At 44.8% G+C, this 18,347-nt stretch overlaps 1 pseudogene; it reads left to right on the top strand.

The window, feature by feature from the left end:
* The first annotated feature begins 219 nt into the window (after nucleotides 1-219).
* LOC148774951 (large ribosomal subunit protein eL42-like) lies at nucleotides 220-17,185 on the top strand (annotated as a pseudogene).
* Nucleotides 17,186-18,347: the final 1,162 nt, after the last annotated feature.

The raw sequence follows: 18,347 nt of genomic DNA on the forward strand, positions 1-18,347 counted from the left end.
GAGACTCCCTGATGGAGCTGGGTTTCTGGGGTGCCCTAGAGTCCCAGCTGTCAGAGCCATGAGGTTTCAGGGAGAAGGGATGGCAAGCTGGAGACAAGGACGTGCCTCTGTACTGAGAAGGGCTGGGGGAGGCTGGAAGGACCAACAGCCACCCAGACACTCTGACTCAGATGCTGAGTGTCTTCTATCAGACAGCCCAGAGGCAGAGCCTGAGACAGGATGTTGTTCAGGGTGTTTGCTGAGGTAGTCCTCTCGGGACAAGGGCAGGAGGGGTTAGGAGAGAGCAAGTCGGGGGAGGAGCCAGGTGAGAATGTGGGCTCCACTGGAGACCAGCTTCAGCCTGATCCCGCGGGAAACTCCAGCAGGCCTCGTACCACATGGTTGGTCCCTTTGGAGGCAAGAAGGCTGGCCCTGTATATCATGTTTGGTCATGGGGTAGGAGTGGAGCAACTTCTACTGGGGCAAGGGGAATGCTCAGGAGATGAGGCCAGTGGTTCATTACTAGCTGTATTAGTCCATGCAGGCAGCTGGGACAAAATGCACTGGTGCATTAGTCCATGCAAGCTACCGGACAAAGGACCACAGGCCAGGGGCGGGGCGGGGAGTGTGCTTAAACAACAGAAATTTATTGACTCACAGTCTGGAGGCTAGAAGTCCAAAGTCAAGATCCCCAGTGTTCATCATTGCAACACTATTCACAATGGCCAAGACATGGAAGCAGCCTAAATGTCCATCGACAGATTAATGGATAAAGAAGATATGGTACGTATATACAGTGGAATAGCACGCACCCATGGAAAAATAGAATACTGTCATTTGCAGCAACTCGAATAGACCTAGAGATGATTCTACTAAGTGAAGTAATCCAAACTGAGGACAAATGCCATAGGACATCATTGACAGGTGGAATCTAAAAAAATGATACAGATGAACTTATTCACAAATCAGAAACAGACTCACAGACATAGAAAACACACTTAGGGTTACCAAGGGGGAAAGGTGATGGGGGAGGGATAAATTAGGAATTTGGAATTGCTAGATACACATGACTGTATACAAAACAGATAAACAAGGTCCTATTGTATAGCACAGAGAACTATATTCAATATCTTATAACAACCTACTATCAAAAAAATCGAAAGACTCTAAAAAAGAATATTCTTGCTGTGTTTCCTTATGTCATGTTTCCCTAAGTGTCCAAATAAAAGGGGACCTTTCTATAAAGACACCAGTCATAATGGGTTAACCACACTTCCCATGACTTCATTTGAACTTGATTGCAGCCATGAAATCAAAAGACACTTACTCCTTGGAAGGAAAGTTATGACCAACCTAGATGGCATATTAAAAAGCAGAGCCATTACTTTGCCAACAAAGGTCTGTCTAGTCAAGGCTATGGTTTTTCCCGTGGTCATGTATGGATGTGAGAGTTGGACTGTGAAGAAAGCTGATCGCCGAAGAATGAATGCTTTTGAACTGTGGTGTTGGAGAAGACTCTTGAGAGTCCCTTGGACTGCAAGGAGATCCAACCAGTCCATTCTAAAGGAGATCAATCCTGGGTGTTCATTGGAAGGACTGATGCTAAAGCTGAAACTCCAATGCTTTGGCCACCTCATGTGAAGAGTTGACTCATTGGAAAAAACCCTGATGCTGGGAAGGATTGGGGGCAGGAGGAGAAGGGGACGACAGAGGATGAGATGGCTGGATGGCATCACCGACTCAATGGACATGAGTTTGGGTAAACTCTGGGAGTTGGTGATGGACAGGGAGGCCTGGCATGCTGCGATTCATGGGGTCGCAAAGAGTCTGACACGACTGAGCAACTGAACTGAACTGAAGAGAACCTCTGTTCAGACCCTATTTCCAACAAAATCACAGTATGAGGTGCTGTGGGCCATAACACCAACACAAGAATGTTTGTGGTGGCACAACTCAATCCATAACACCATCCAGCACTTCTCAGCAGGCTGGGGTGGGTGCAGCTACAGGCTGGTCAGAAGAACCTGGGTAGAGCATCGCTGGCCTCCACGCTGTGTAAAACTGAAAAGCAAGCGCCCATGTGAGGTCATATTAGTTGTCACCACTGGTTTCTTCTGGCACCTTCTTCTCAAATGCAGCAGCGTCTGGAGGAGATGATTCTCAGAAAGCACTGAAGGCTGCTAAGCACTCGTATCTCAGCACAGATTCCTGTTGGAAAAGCACTTTTCTGCCCAAGGAGGCCACGCTACTGAGGAGACGAGTGGAGAAACTAAAGAAGAGGTGAAAGGCAGGGAAAGGGGAAAAGGTTTTCTGAGTCCTTGGTGCCTCAGGCAGGCTGGGCGGGCGGGGCGGGATCATGGTTGGGGCAGGGGGCCCGGCTGGAGATGCAAGCGTACTCCTCCCCCGTTTGAATGGGAACAGCGTAGTCTCTGATTGGAAGAAGTGGTGTCATTGTGGAAACAGAATGGAGGGAAATGTAGAATCAGCGTTAGAAGTGAAAACAGGAAGTATTGGGTAGGCCAAAATGTTCATTCAAGTCATCTGTAATCTGTTACAGAAAAAGAATGAATGTTTTGACCAACCCAATATGACTGCAGAGGTGTCTGGATCACAAAGCCCCTACTTCTCCATGTCATGGGGGGAGGGGACAGGATTGGGGTACCTCCTGAATTCTCCCCACTGCTGTGGCCTCTCCACTTCCCTCTCAGGCCACACGTCCTATATCCAGTAATCTCAGATCCCAGGGGTGGGACTGAAGGTGTTTACAGAGCTCTTTTTCACCCACGCTTAAAGACCAGCATACTTTCTGGAAGGCTCTGCACAGGGGACAGTTTGTAAGAATAGGACCCCCTAGACTGCAGCCATTTCTGAGGTTCTGAGGGAGGTTCTTGGGAGGCAAGTGGGTTTTCCCAGCCTCCTTGTGTGATGTTGGAGAAGGAGATGGCAACCCATTCCAGTATTCTTACCTGGAAAATCCCACAGACAAAGGGACCTGGTAGGCTATAGTCCATGGGGGCGCAAAGAGACGGACATGACTGAGCGACTTCAATTTCATGTTGTGTAATCTTGAGGAGGGAGAAACTGCTTTGCTCTTTGGAGAATAAAAAGAAGCAGTGTTTCTTTCTAACTGAAGGCACTTTGGCCTTGAGGGAGTGGGGGTTGGTTGGTTCTCAAAGAGTAGAGACACTCGTGGGAGCATCTTTGTCTCTTCCTGTTTTGTGAAAAGGAGGCTGCAGTGGATTGGAGGAACACGGGCTCCGGTACTGGAAGGCAAGTTAGAGATGACTTTTAGGTGGTATACAGGGTGGATTGCTCTATAAGCTGGTTTTAGGGCAACTTTATTTAAAACAGATCAAGTATATGTGTGTTATGCATTATGTATCATAACATCCCAACAAAAGTAACAGGAATGTCTTCATATCATTAAACACCCAGCAGGGCTGCTTTTTCCTGATTGGCTTGTTCATTTCTGTGGTTTTCCTCCATCTGTTTGTTTGAATCAGGGTGCAAACACAGTCCTGGCAGGGCATTGGGTGACATCTCTTACATCTGCCTTCATTCACAGGTTTTTCCTGCACTTGCTGGCAGACATGTCTGGATCTTTACCTTGTAGGGTCTCCAGCAGCCTGGATTTAGCTGATTTTTCTCCCTTGTGATATTCATCCTGTCCCTCTATCTGCTGTTCTTCTTATAAAGTGGTAGGTAGATGAATGATCAGATTCGAATTTGGCTTATTTGGCAAGGCTGCTCCTTGGGTGCTGGGGTGAGCTTCCTTCCAATTGTGCTTAAGTCGCTTAGTTGTGTCTGACTCTTTGAAACGCCGTGGACTGTAGTTCGCCAGGCTCTTCTGTCCATGGGGATTCTCCAGGCAAGAATACTGGAGTGAGTTGCGATGCACTCCTCCAGGGATCGTCCCAACCCAGGGATGGAACCCAGGTCTCCTGCATTGCAGGCGGATTCTTTACCAGCTGAGCTGCGAGGGAAGCCCCCTTCCTTCCAGTTCAGTCGCTCAGTCGTGTCCGACTCTTTGCGACCCCATGAATCACAGCACGCCGTAGAGGTCCACAAAGGTCGCTTGGCTCTCTCCGTGGTGCTGACCACTTCGGATGACCATGCCCTCCTTTGTTTTGTTCCACTTTAGAACTCTTGATAAAAATCACTGGTGGGCTGTAGGAACAACCCCTGACTGACCAAATACATTAATTCATTTGAGATTGCAAAATGGTGATGGTCTCTCTTTAGTCTTCTTTTATTTGTTGAATTGTTTCTATAAAGAAAATTTCCCGCATTACCTATTTAATTATCTTCAGAGACAGTTCATTTAGGAAAGGCAGGATAAAGCCTTGTATTTTTTCTTTTTACCTACTGATTTTAATATAATAATAATTGGTTGCTTCCCAGATATTTCCCAAAGATAACCAAGATTTTTCTCTTTTTAGTATTATTATGAATTTAAGGACTTGACCATTCTACGGGTGTACCTCAGATATGCAGATGACACCACCCTTATGGCAGAAAGCCTCTTGATGAAGGTGAAAGAGGAGAGTGAAAAATCTGGCTTACAACTCAACATTCAAAAACCTAAGATCATGGCATCTGATCCCATCACTTCATGGGAAATAGATGGGGAAACAATGGAAACAGTGACACACTTTATTTTCTTGGGCTCCAAAATCACTGCAGATGGTGACTGCAGCCATGAAATTAAAAGACACTTGTTCCTTGGAAGAAAAGCTATGACAAACCTAGACAGTATATTAAAAAACAGAGTCATTATTTTGCCAACAAAGATCCATCTAGTCAAAGCTATGGTTTTTCCAGTAGTCACGTATAGATGTGAGAGTTGGACCATAAGAAAGCTGAGCGTCGAAGAATTGATATTTTTGAACTGTGGTGTTGGAGAAGACTCTTGAGGCTCCCCTGGACCGCAAGGAGATTAAACCAGTCAATCCTAAAGGAAATCAATCATGAATGTTCATTGGAGGGACTATTGCTGAAGCTGAAACTCCAATACTTTGGCCACCTGGTGTGAAGAACTGACTCATTGGAAAAGACCCTGATGCTGGGAAAGATTGAGGGCAGGAGGAGAAGGGGATGACAGAGGATGAGATGGCTGGATGGCATCCAACTCAATGGACATGAATTTAAGCAAGCTCTGGGAGATGGTTAAGGACAGGGAAGCCTGGGTGCTGCAGTCCATGGGGTGGCAGAGTCAGACGTGACTGAGAGACTGAGCGACAACAGCATGCTGCTGCTGCTGCTGAGTCACTTCAGTCGTGTCCGACTCTGTGTGACCCCATAGACGGCAGCCCACCAGGCTCCCCCGTCCCTGGGATTCTCCAGACAAGAACACTGGAGTGCCATTTCCTTCTCCAATGTGTGAAAGTGAAAAGTGAAAGTGAAGTCGCTCAGTCGTGTCCGACCCTTAACAACAGCATGGGTGTACCACAATTCATGTATCTGTCCACCAGCTGATGGACATTTGGCCTGTTTTCACTTGGATCCTGAGCTGTTTTGGTAGACAGTAGCTTACCTTTGATGGAGAAGGCACTGGCGACCCACTCTAGTACTCTTGCCTGGAAACTCCCATGGACGGAGGAGCCTGGTAGGCTGCAGTCCATGGGATCGCTAAGAGTCAGACGCGACTGAGCAACTTCACTTTCACTTTCATGCATTGGAGAAGGAAATGGCAACCCACTCCAGTATTCTTGCCTGGAGAATCCCAGGGACAGAGGAGCCTGGTGGGCTTCCGTCTATGGGGCCGCACAGAGTTTGACACGACTGACATGACTTACAGCAGCTTACCTTTGATTGTGTAGCTTTCCAGATAGGAAAAAATATTGAAACTCAGTTCATGTATTTCTGCTCTAGACATGCAAAAGACTATTTTCCAAGAAGTGTGTGTGTGTGTGTGGTGTGCACGCATGCTCAGTCATGTCCAACTCTTTGCCACCCCATGGACTGTGGCGTGCCAGGCTCCTCTGTCCATTCAGTACTTATTCTTTGGAAAGACTGGTGCTGAAGCTGAGTACTTTGGCCACCTGATTTGAAGAGCTGACTCCTTGGAAAAGACTCTGATGCTGGGAATGATCGAGGGAAGAAGGAGAAGAGGGTGGCAGAAGATGAGATGGTTAGATAGCATCACTGACTCATTGGACATGAATTTGAGCAAACTTCGGGAGATAGCAAAGAACAAGGAAACCTGGCATGCTGCATTCCAGGGTGTTGCAACGAGTCAGATATGACTTGGTAACTGAACAACAGCAACAAACATGTTTGTTTATTCAAGCACCTGTGCAAAACCTTTCCAATTATAGAAGCTTTATGGTGTGTTTTAATATCTGGTAAGTCCACCTCCTTTCTGTCTCACTCCTGTGACTTTCTGAGGGTGTTATCCTTGCTTCTTTGTTATCACAGATGATCTCTATAATCAACCTCTCTGATCCAGAGGGGAAAAACATAATACATTTTAAAATTCAGATCATGTTAAATTCATACATGGGCTTGAGAACTCATACTTTTTCGATGCTAAATCTTCCAGCCCAAGATTGTAGAGTGTCTTCCCGTTTGTTTTTCTAGTTTTGTGTCTTTTCAGGAGTGTTTTGCTGGTTTCCTCATATGTGTTTCAGATACTTCTCCGTAAGATTTATGCCTGAAAGATGTATGTCTTCTCTTCTTCACTATCGTTAAGTGTGATCTTTTATATCTTCCTAGTTTTTTGATTATTTTACATACTGGGTATTTATTTATTTTTGTTAAAAAAATCACCACCTTACTAAATCTTTTATTATCACAGTAGCTTTCCTTTTGATTCATTTGGGTTTTCCAGAGGTGCAATTGTGAAGTTATTTTTTATATTGTGGTTGTTGTTGTGGTTGATCGCTCAGTCGTGTCCGACTCTTTGCGATCCCGTGGACTCTAGTCTACCAGGCTTCTCTGTCCATGGGATTTTCCAGGCAAGAGTACTGGAGTGGGTTGCCATTCCCTTCTCCAGGGGATCTTCCTGACCCAGAGATCGAACCAGGTCTCCTGCATTGCAGGCAGACACTTTACCCTCTGAGCCAATTAGCAACTCTAAAAAATGTTTGATATCTGAATGTCTGAGAAAGTATGCCTCTTAGGAAGCACTGAACAGCATCAATGCACTTGCCATGCTGGCAATGTGCTGAGGAAAATATCTGCAAGGGAAGAAAACAGAGCTTTTTATGGGCTCAAATTTGTATCTCAAAGTTTTGAAGTTGCAGATGGCTTTGCAAAACCGTGTAATTAATGGTCCCTGTCTCTCTCTCCTTTCTCTGAAACTCTTCCTTCTCTGCCTCCTTGACTCCGTTTTCTTGTACATTAGCTCTTTCCAGTGCATATCCTGACATCTTCCTACCTCTTAAGGTTCTTCTTGTAGCTACTCTTTACTCTGTGGTTTGTGTCTCCTTCTCATTTTATCAGTTTTTGTGGTCTTAAAAATTTTATATAAAAACATTTCACAGACTTCCCTGATGGTACAGTGGATAGGACTCTGCCTGCCAATGCAGGGGACACAGGTTCGATCCCCAGTCTGGGAAGATTCCACAAACTGCAGAGCAGCTAGTCCATGTGTCACGACTGTTGAGCCCACAGACTGAACTTCTGGCATCCGAATGCCTGGAGCCTGTGCTCCGCAACCAGAGATGCCACCACAATGAGAAGCCTGCCCACCACAACTAGAGAGTAGCTCCCCCTTGCCACAACCAGAGAAAACCCAAGCACAGCAAGTAAAGAAAGAAGATGTTAATTAAAAAAAGACCTCACTGTAAATGTTTGTGATTTTGTTCTTCGACGACTGAGTTCTGTGTCTAATGTGAAGCACACAGTACCTAGCTCAGTTCCTCCTGAGAGCCTAGATGATAAGAGCACGGTAGTTCCTCAGTGTCCATGGTGGGTAGGAGGGGGTAGGGGAGGCGGTTTCAGGAGCCCCGAGGACACCTGCATTCTTGGATGCTCTAGTGCCTTGTGTAAAATGGTCCAGTGCAAAGAAGACAGTTGGCTCTCCGTGTGCTTGGGTTTTGCATCTGCAGATCCAACAATCCGCTAAGGGCTGACTCATGGTGAACACGTCCAGTTAGTGGGCTGCTCCCAAGTGCTGGACACTCGCTCATTCATTCAGCAAATAGTTATTGAGTTCTGGGCACCATTCAAAATGTTGCAGATAAAATCTATGACCTCTCATCCCTCACCGAGCTTACCTTCTAGGCCGAAAACAGAAAATAACTGAAAGAAGTCAACAAGATATATAGGATCTGTCTTAGCCCTTCTCCCCCAGAAAGTCCAGGTTGAGGGCAGAGTGGGAAGACTGCTCCTGTCTGGACTTTGGCTTTTACCTGTCATGAAACGGGAAGTCATTGGAGGGAGGTCTTGGGGCAGAGGAATGATGTAACCTGACTCATGTCCTCACCAGTTCATGGGAGCCCTGCAAAGTCCACCATTCAGGTTCAAGAAATGGGATAATTTCTACATGTAAAACTGAGTCACTTTGCTGCACACCTGAGTCATTGCAAATCAATTATATTTTGCTTTTTTTTTTAAAAAAAGCAAAAGATAAAAAAATATTTTTTTAAATAAATGGGATTATTTTCCAATGATCACAGAGAGAGAAGACGATGGGGCAGGATTTGCTCAGGTGTCTTACCTTACAGTCTTCGCTTTATCTACTAGGGTTATTTCCTGCCGAATATACTAGTTGCAAAGTTTTTATTCTATGTGTCTTTTTTATGCCTCTTTTTAGGCCTACATTTCTGTTTGATGGAGAGTTAAGCTGGGCTGGGTTTGTCTTCTGTCACTCATTCCAAAAATATTTATTCACTCCTTGCCGTGTTTGTGGCACCATAAAATGTACTATGGGAAATAAAAGATGGGGAAGACAAGGTTTCAAGTTTATAGACAGGCTATAAAAAGAAGAGAGAATTTGTGTTTAAATTATTTAAATTGAATGATTTTTACTTTTTTTCAGGGAGAGGAGGATTTCCTTGTTTCATTTGCTCACCTAAAAGAACATTGCTACTTCTCTTGAAAGAACAGCCTCATCTAAGAACTGGAAACAGACAAAATATGGGATTCCCTCTTCGATTTTAGAGATCTTGACTTCCAGCCTGACTGTTCAGTTAGTGCATTAGAAGACGACTGTCTCTCTCCCCAGCCCTAAGCCTGGCAAACCCAACCTGTGATCCGAAGATCCTGCTGTGCCTTTGCTATTTCTCGCCTCATTGCTGGGAATAAAGATTCAGCAGCAATTCCTGCTCAGCTGACAGCCTTGCCAGTGACACCTGAGGCAAAGTAAAACCCAGCTCAGCAGTTCCGCTGCCGCTGAGCCTTGTGGCTTAGAATTAGTCAAAGCCAGGTGGTTTCTGGGTTGCCTCCTCCCCCGACCCTTACCGGGGTGGGGTGGGGTCTGTGGTGGTTGGCAGAATGTTCAGCGTCAGACTCTGCCCTCTCGCTTTGATTCGGGCACGTGACAAGGCTAAGTGACAAGTGTTGAGTCAAAGGACTGTTCTGTTTCCCACCGTATCAGTTATTTTCTGATACCAGTGATTTTCAATTATTGCTTCCCTGGTGGCTCAGATGGTAAAGAATCTCCCTGCAATGTGGGAGACCTGGGTTCAATTCCTGGGTCAGGAAGATCCTCTGGAGAAGGAAATGGCAACCCACTCCAGTACCCTTGCCTGGAAAATCCCATGGATGGAGGAGCCTGGTAGGCTACAGTCCATGGGGTCACAAAGAGTCAGACACTACTGAGAGATTTCACTTTCCTTTCCTCTCCTAAGTTATTTTCACGACTTGAGTCCGTCAGTCAAACCCTTGGGATTCTTGCTAGAGACTCAGGAAAGCATTATGTTTTAGGAAAACCAGCTCTGGACGCAGACTGAGAACTCAAGGATTTGGCAGCTACCTCTGAGTTTGAGTGAACTCCGGGAGTTGGTGATGGACAGGGAGACCTGGTGTGCTGTGATTCATGGGGTCGCAGAGAGTCGGACACGACTGAGCGACTGAACTGAACTGAACTGCTGTTGCAATCCATCTGTGGACTGGAGGAGAAAGGATTCATAAACTCATCTAATTTTCTAAACGATCTGTAAGAACTTTATTTGGGTCTCGCAGAGTCCTTCCCTGGTAGCTCAGCTGGGAAAGAATCTGCCTGCAATCCAGGAGACCCTGGTTAGATTCCTGGATTGGGAAGATCCTCTGGAGAAGGGCATGGCAACCTACTCCACAACCCACTCCAGTATTCTTGCCTGGAGAATCCCCATGGACAGTGGAGCCTCGTGGGGTACAGTCCATGAAGTTGCAAAGATTTGGACATCCCTGAGAGACTAAGTGCGGAGTCCACAATGGGAAACCATCAGAGCTGTAGTAACTACAACTGGGTAGTGAAGCTTTTAAAATATCCCAGTTTAGAAAGCCTGTCCATGTTCTGCAGGGAAGCCTGGTGCACTGCAATCTACGGAGTCGCAAAGAGTCGGACATGACTTAGCGACTCAACAACACCCACCTTCTGTTGGAGTTGCCTTCCTGCTCTGTGTGAATACAAACAATCTTTCTAGTTCTACAGATTAGAATAAATCCATGACTCATTCTGGAAATAAATAACAACCTCCATCTTAGCTAACTTGATCTCAGATAATGCTAACCTGACATTCTGTTAAGCCAGTGGATTCCCTCACTGGGTTCTTATAGCTATTCTTTAATGCTCTATAGCCCTGGAACTGTTATCCTTTGCTTATTATGGTTTCGTCTTACCTGGAGATGCCATCCTTCCATTCACCCATCCTTCTATCCACCCACTCATTCAAAAAATAAATGTTTATTTCTTAAAAGCCTGTTATATGCCAGGTGCTATGAAACCCAGCATCAGTTCTTCCACTTTGGGAGGCAGATGGTTCACTGGCTTCACATTTATGCCTTTTATTTTTCTGAGTGCTTTTGCTGTGATAAATTTACAAAAAGGAATACTTCCAGAAAATTATGATTACTTTGGTTTCAATCCCTGGGTTGGGGAGATCCTCTGGAGAAGTAAAGGCAACCCGCTCCAGTAATCTTGCCAGGGAAATCCCATAGACAGAGGAGCCTGGAGGGCTGCAGTCCATGGGGTCGAAAAGAGTTGGATACAACTTAACGACGAAACCACCACCACCATGGTTACTTTGCTGAACAAGTTTCCATATACTAAATGTTCTTCAAGATTCAGTATTAGAAATCATTATGATGAGGAAGTCTTGATTTATTTGTATGGAAAAATTCACTTAATAATGGAACATTCCCCCCACCTCCCACACAAAGAATTGAAAAGGTAGAAATGATTTGAAGGAAAATCACTGTTCATTTCTTTCTTTAAAAATAAGCTGTTTGGACAAGTTCCTTTGGGCTACAAAAATACACAATATTTGTGTCAGTTTCTGAAAGAAGACTCAGAATATGCCTGTTATATAAGCTAGCTGAAAATTTCTACTGAGAATAAAATATTTGAAACAGGCAGAATTTAATCTGCCAAATAGTTTTGCACTAATCATGAAAAAAATAAAAATCTTTTTAAAGTCAGCAGGAATCGAATTTAAATATGGATCTACCAAAGAGTATACAAGCATAAAAATCTAGTTTTCCCCCCTGATTAATCACGTTAGCACTAAAAATGTATTTTTACTGGACTTCCCTGGTGGTCCAGTGGTGAAGAATCTGCCTGTGAATGCAGGGGACACGGGTTGGATCCCTGGCCTAGGGAGATCCTGCATGGTATGGGGCAGCTAAGCCCATGGGCCACAACTACCGAAGCCCGAGTTCCCCAGAGTCTGTGCTCTACAGTAGAGGGCAGCCCACACACCACAGCCAGAGAGCAGCCCCCGCTCCCCGCTGCTGGAGAAAGACCGCGTGCCCAGCAAGGACCCAGTGCAGCCCAAATAAGCAAATAAATACATGTTTAAAGTGTATTTTTACTGTCAATTCCCATCTTGGTTAAATTTTTGTGCGTGCGCAAAATGTGTAATCAAATGAAAGTGACATCGTATTCATAGATGGTGGCACTAGAAGGACACTGAGGCTCGGAGCGGAGTTCAGCGGTTAGTCTATTTACTACAATCTGTTCCCACGAGAAGAGCCCTGGCTCCACCCTAAACTGGCAGGCACTTTCAGATTTCTTGTTCCTATGTGTGTGATAGACGAAAGAACAGAGCAGAGCTCAGTGCAGGGAGAGGTAAAAATATCATGTTTCACATCATACCACCTCTGAAATCAAGATTTTTCTGACATTTGACATGTCTTAGATTTGATGAAATGCAGTTACCAGTAGACTGGGGTGTAGGAGTCTTCTATTTTGCTTTTATTTTGTAACACCAAAATCCTTTTGTGTTGGGTACAGCCGATGAACAATGCTGTGATAGTTTCGGGTGAACACCAGAGGGACTCAGCCATACATGTACATGCATCCAGGAGTCTTTAGGCTGGTCCGTTGGTCTACTGCGGACACGTTTGTTTCAGTTTGCAAAATCCACTGTCCCAAGTAGAATGCCTGACACACACATAGCAGACTATCAAGTATTTATTACTGAAGACGCATATTGAAGCAATAGAGCTGAAGAATACTGAATGACCAGCAACTTTATGAAATAGTGTCAGCTAATTTAATCAGGGAAGATGAAGGGCCCCTTTCAAGATTAGATTGTCTCATTCACATATTTTTTATCCACGATGGCCTCTGCATTGAACAGTGAGTCAAAGGTATCCATGAAAATGTTTCCAAGCTCTTTTAACTCTGAACGTCTTGGAGCTACTGCTGTTGAGCTTTCAGAGGATTTCCAGGGGTGATGACTCCTGAGAAGCTCACTGGTTCCCTGGACCACCGACAGTGAGAACATGCCGTGGATTCTCCCAAATCCAAGGATGGAAATGAATCCCAGGGGTCTTCATGTTGCTGCCCCAGACAGATATTCTTTGAGTGCCTTCCACAGGTACGGGGGACACAGTGGCAGGCAAGGCAGGCCAAGAATCTGGCCTGATGGAATAGACATTCTAGACAACTGGCATACTGCATGTAAAGGCCTAAGTGCAATGCCCAGAATTCAGTAGGGGTGCCATGAGTGTCAGTTTCCTTTCCTTCCGGGTAGACTTCACCAGCTAGACATAGCAGTGAGGCCCTGCATCTTCCCATCCACACCCTCAACTGGCTCTTCAGTTCCCGGGCGTTGTCTTCTTGCAGCAAAACTTTTGCCTCGGTGTACTAGGAAAAACATGTGGTTGCTAAGAATGGGAGCACGGCTGGAAGGAGCCGCGGCAGACGCCCGTGCGTATTAGAGTCTAAGAAAGTGTTCCCAATCCTTTAAGAAAACCATTACTTGGCTCACTGCAAGCTAATTGCATTTGTTCAGTCATTGTGAAAATGGATGCAGATGGGATGTGGAAGCCGAGAGATACCCCACTGTTAAATCAGAAATAAAGCCACAAGCTCAAGAGAGACTATGGCCTGGGATAAGGTTTTCACCAAGAAGTGGAAAATTGCTCAGTAAATTTCTCTTTTCTGCTTAAGTAACTCTTTTAATTAATTTTTACTGACCTATCCTCCTTTAACACAAAAGGTGTGAACATAGAAACTCGAGGGCTTGCTGACAGCACCTTCCAGAATCACAAAGCTCTGGAAGCTTTGTCCTGTCTTTTGCAAGTCCGGGACAAAGTTTTGTTGCTTTGGGATCTGCAACTTTGATGATGAACTGCAATGGAGATGATGTTGTCTTATTAACTTCTTATTTCTATGTTGGTGTGAACTTACGTTTTATATAAAACGCCATGATGGGGCTCTTAACCCCAAAATGAGAATCAGATTGTAATGGGAAGAAGTATACAGCCTTATGACAAAACTATGTCTGCTCTATTTACAGATGACAAGTTAGCACTCCCACACAGTTCTTCTATCACTTAAAGCTGTTCTTTCTACTGGTTTGATTAAATGGTGCTTATTGTTCTCTTTTAACCGGTAATTAAGCACAAAGTGTAGTGTCGTTTAGTACCTGGCTTCCATGTGACTGTTGTTATTATTCTTTATAGTCACTAAGTCATGTCCAACTCTTTTGCGACCCCAGCCTGCAAGACTCCTCTGTACATGGGATTTTCCAGGCAAGATGCTGAAGTGGGTAGCCATCGCCTTTGCCAGGGGATCTTCCCGAGCCAGGGATTGAACCTGAGTCTCCTGCATTGGCAGGTGGATTCTTTACCACTGAGCTACCAGGGAAGTCCTTCCATGTGGTAGAAATTCTAATTGGTCTCAGAATTTGGGGAGAAATGTTAATCGTGATTATTAGGGGAGTAAAATCTGGAAAGCTGTTGTACCCTCACCTTATCATCCGTATGGAAAGTTATGGGTCGTCTGAAGAAACGTGTCCAATAGAAGGTCTATATTATTATCTGAAGTTGCCTAGTCTCTGGAACACACAAGCACGTGGAGTTTATTAGAGTTGGACAGGGTTCTTGGCACGTAGCTGGGAAGATGTAACAATTCTGGGAATTGTTACAGACATCTGGGAAGAGAACCCCTAGCCCAACCCACCAGATGGCTGGTCAGCCCATTGGTTAGTCAACCATGTAGGTGAAGCAACTTACTCAAGTTTACACAGTTAGTCAGAACAGCACCAGATTAAAAACCAAGTCTCCCAAACTGGCCAAGTCTGCTTCCACCTTTTTGGAGGAACATTATAGTCATTCTTCTTAAATATCCTGTAAAGCTAGTGATGGAAGAATCCTTGGAAGTCTTATGAAACACCTAGGTTTGTTTGCAGGACAGCTTTTAGGAATGACACATTCCATCTCCAGTGATTTGGTTTCCGGCTCCAAATGGAAACCAAGGCAGATGCCAAGATTCTTATGTTAGGGTTGGGGATAAATTGGTTCTCACAGCTTCCTTATGGTGCCATGGCCTTCCATCAAGAAAAAAAAAATCTCTTTTCTATGATCACATCAAATGATAAACATGGGAGTACAGAGACCTCAATATGATGTTTTCACTTCCTTTGAACACATACCTGGAAGTGGGATTGCTGGATGGTATGGCAGTCCTAGTTTTAATTTTGAGAGCAATATGGATGGTCCTAGAGGATATTATGCCAGGAGAAATAAACCAGACAGAGAAAGACAGCTACTGCATGATTTCACTTATGTGTGGAATATAAAAATGCTGAACTCACGAAAGCAGAATTGAAGGGTGGCTACTAGAGGCTGGGGGATGAGAGAAAAGGAGAGATGTTGGTCAGTAAGTGCAAATTTCTGCTTGGAAGATGAGTAAGCTCTGGGGATCTCATGTACTGCCTTGTGTTAATGGATGGCAATCAGTTCAGTTCAGTCGCTCAGTCGTGTCTGACTCTTTGTGACCCCATGAACCGCAGCACGCCAGGCCTCCCTGTCCATCACCAACTCCCAGAGTTCACTCAAACTCACGTCCATTGAGTCGGTGATGCCATCCAGCCATCTTATTCTCTGTCGTCCCCGTCTCCTCCCGCCCCCAATCCCTCCTAGCATCAGAGTCTTTTCCAGTGAGTCAACTCGTCGCATGAGGTGGCCAAAGTATTGGAGTTTCAGCTTTAGCATCAGTCCTTCCAATGAACACCCAGGACTGATCTCCTTGAGAATGGACTGGTTGGATCTCCTTGCAGTCCAAGGGACTCTCAAGAGTCTTCTCCAGCACCACAGTTCAAAAGCATCAATTCTTCAGCGCTCAGTTTTCTTCACAGTCCAACTCTCACATCCATACATGACCACGGGAAAAACCATAGCCTTGACTAGATGGGCCTTGGTTGGCAAAGTAATGTCTCTGCTTTTTAATATGCTATCTAGGCTGGTCATAACATTCCTTCCAAGGAGCAAGCATCTTTTAATTTCATGGGTGCAATCAGCACCCTACCACATACTTGATAGATACTGAGATAGTAGGTCTTAAAAGTTCTCATCACAGGAAGAAAGAAATGGCAATTAGTGACATGATGGAGGTATTAGCTGATGCCATGGTAGTGATCACGTTGTAGTATCAATGTGATACTGTATTCAGTTCAGTTCAGTTGCTCAGTCGTGTCTGGCTCTTTGCAACCCCGTGAATCACAGCACGCCAGGCCTCCCTGTCCATCCCCAACTCCCAGAGTTCACTCAAACTCATGTCCATGGAGCCATGGTGATGAGTCCAACTCTCACATCCATACATGACCACTGGGAAAACCATAGCCTTGACTAGATGGACCTTTGTTGGCAAAGTAATGTCTCTGCTTTTTAAATATGCTGTCTAGGTTGGTCGTAACTTTCCTTCCAAGGAGTAAGCGTCTTTTAATTTCATGGCTTCAATCAGCATCCGCAGTGATTTTGGAGCCCAAAAATCGGACACTGTTTCCACTGTTTGTCCATCTATTTCCCATGACATTGTATCAAATCAACACATTGCACACCTGAAACTTACACAATGTTTTACATCAATTACATTTCAATAAAGTTGGGAAAATAGAAGGAAAAAAGGCTCTGTGACAATTCATAGTAGCATCTGAAAGTATTAAGACAGAGGCTCCTGTGTCTGGGGTAACTAACTGTCTTGGTTTACCTAAGACTGAGGAATTTCTCAGGAAACTGGCACTTCTCAGTGCTAAAACTGGGAAAATTCTGGCCAGCCTGGAAGGAGATACCCAGCGTATCTGTGACAGAAAGGCAATGTCTACCCTTCCTCGCTGATATACACACATGCACACACACAGAGAATTCATAGATCTGAACTTGAAATAGTAGCCATTTTATTAGCCTCCTGGAGACTTGATCAGAAAGAAGATAAAAAGCCATGCCAGTGGTGCTTACTCGAACACAGTGAACACTCCCAAAAGCTGTCAGACGTTCTGTAAGAAGTGTGGCAGGCACCAGTGCCACAGAGCAGGCAGGGCAAGGCTTCTCTGTATGCTCAGGGAAAGCAGGGTTATGACAAGAGGCGGAGTGTCTATGGCCGACAGACTAAGGCAATTTTCCAGACAAGGGCTACAATTACCAAGAAGATTGTGCTGAGACTTGAATGCTTTGAGCCCAGCTGCAGATCTCAGAGAATGCTGGCTATTGAGAGAGGCAAGTGTTTCGAACTGCGAAGAGATGAGAAGGATAGGGTCAAGTGATCCAGTTCTCAGCTTCACATCTTGTTTCTCCCAAAGACAACAAAATCTTGAGATTATGCTTTTTGTAAAAAAGATAAAAAGATGGTAAAGATATTTTGGCTGAAATCATATTCAAAGTTTGCAAATATATAACTGTTCTCTGTATTATCATGTGAAAAGGATGATGTTTTTGACCACATGTAACATATAGCACCAAAGTTTCTGAAAGTGAAAGAGTCGCACAGTCATGTCTGACTCTTTGCGAACCCATGGACTGTAGCCCGTCAGGTTCCATTGTCCATGGAGTTCTCCAGGCAAGAGTACTGGAGAGGGTTGCCATTTCCTTTTCCAGGGGATCTTCCCAACCCAGGGATCAAACCCCAGTCTTCTGCTTTCAAGCAGATTCTTTACCAACTGAGCTACTAGGGAAGCCCTAAAGTTTCTGAAGTGAAATGGAAATCATATCATTATTTCTGCTCTTCAGAGTTTTAATGATTCAGTAAAGGGCAATGACAGATTCTCCAAGTCTCAGCACATCGAAAAATTCTTTCTTCTTGAGTAGCAAAGCCCATCTGTTTTTAAACTGTGAGGGAGCTGCTGACACTTTATTAAGCTGATGTTTTGCTTAAATTGCAGTTATTTAAAGTGACACTTCCCTCCACTCCTGCTTCCCAAAGTGCAGTAACCATAACTACTTCTTATTTGGGAAATGGCATGTGGCTGTTCCTCCTTGATTAATACACAGAGTCAATATTTTTGCTTTATTTTAGAGCATCCCAGCATGTGGTTGTTTTCTTGGATATTCACTTTTTTTCTTTCTTTATTTTCCCCTTCCTCTCCTGCTATGAGTAGGTACACTGACTATTCTATTTCTAGCAGGAAGAAACCCCATGGGCTTCTTTTGTTTAAATACTTATTTATTTGGTTGCGTCGACTCCTAATTGTGGCACATGGGATTTTTTTTGTATCATGCGGGATCTTTCATTGTTTCACATGGACCATGGCATGTGGATCTTATAGGGATCGAACCCACACACTTTGCATTACAAGGCGAATTCTTAACCACCGGACCAGCAGTTCCTGGCTGTGGCTCAGTCCTGTCTGACTCCTTGAAGCCTGATGGACTGTAGCCTGCCAGGCTCCTCTGTCCACGGGATTTTCCCAGGCAAGAATTCTGGAGTGTGTTGCCATTTCCTCCACCAGGGGATCTTCTTGACCCAGGGATCGAAACCTCATCTCCTGCGTGTCCTG

The sequence above is a fragment of the Moschus berezovskii genome, chromosome 18 (genome assembly GCF_049115385.1).
Source record: "Moschus berezovskii isolate FMDL1 chromosome 18, NW_MosBer_1.0, whole genome shotgun sequence".
Lineage (NCBI taxonomy): Eukaryota > Metazoa > Chordata > Mammalia > Artiodactyla > Moschidae > Moschus > Moschus berezovskii.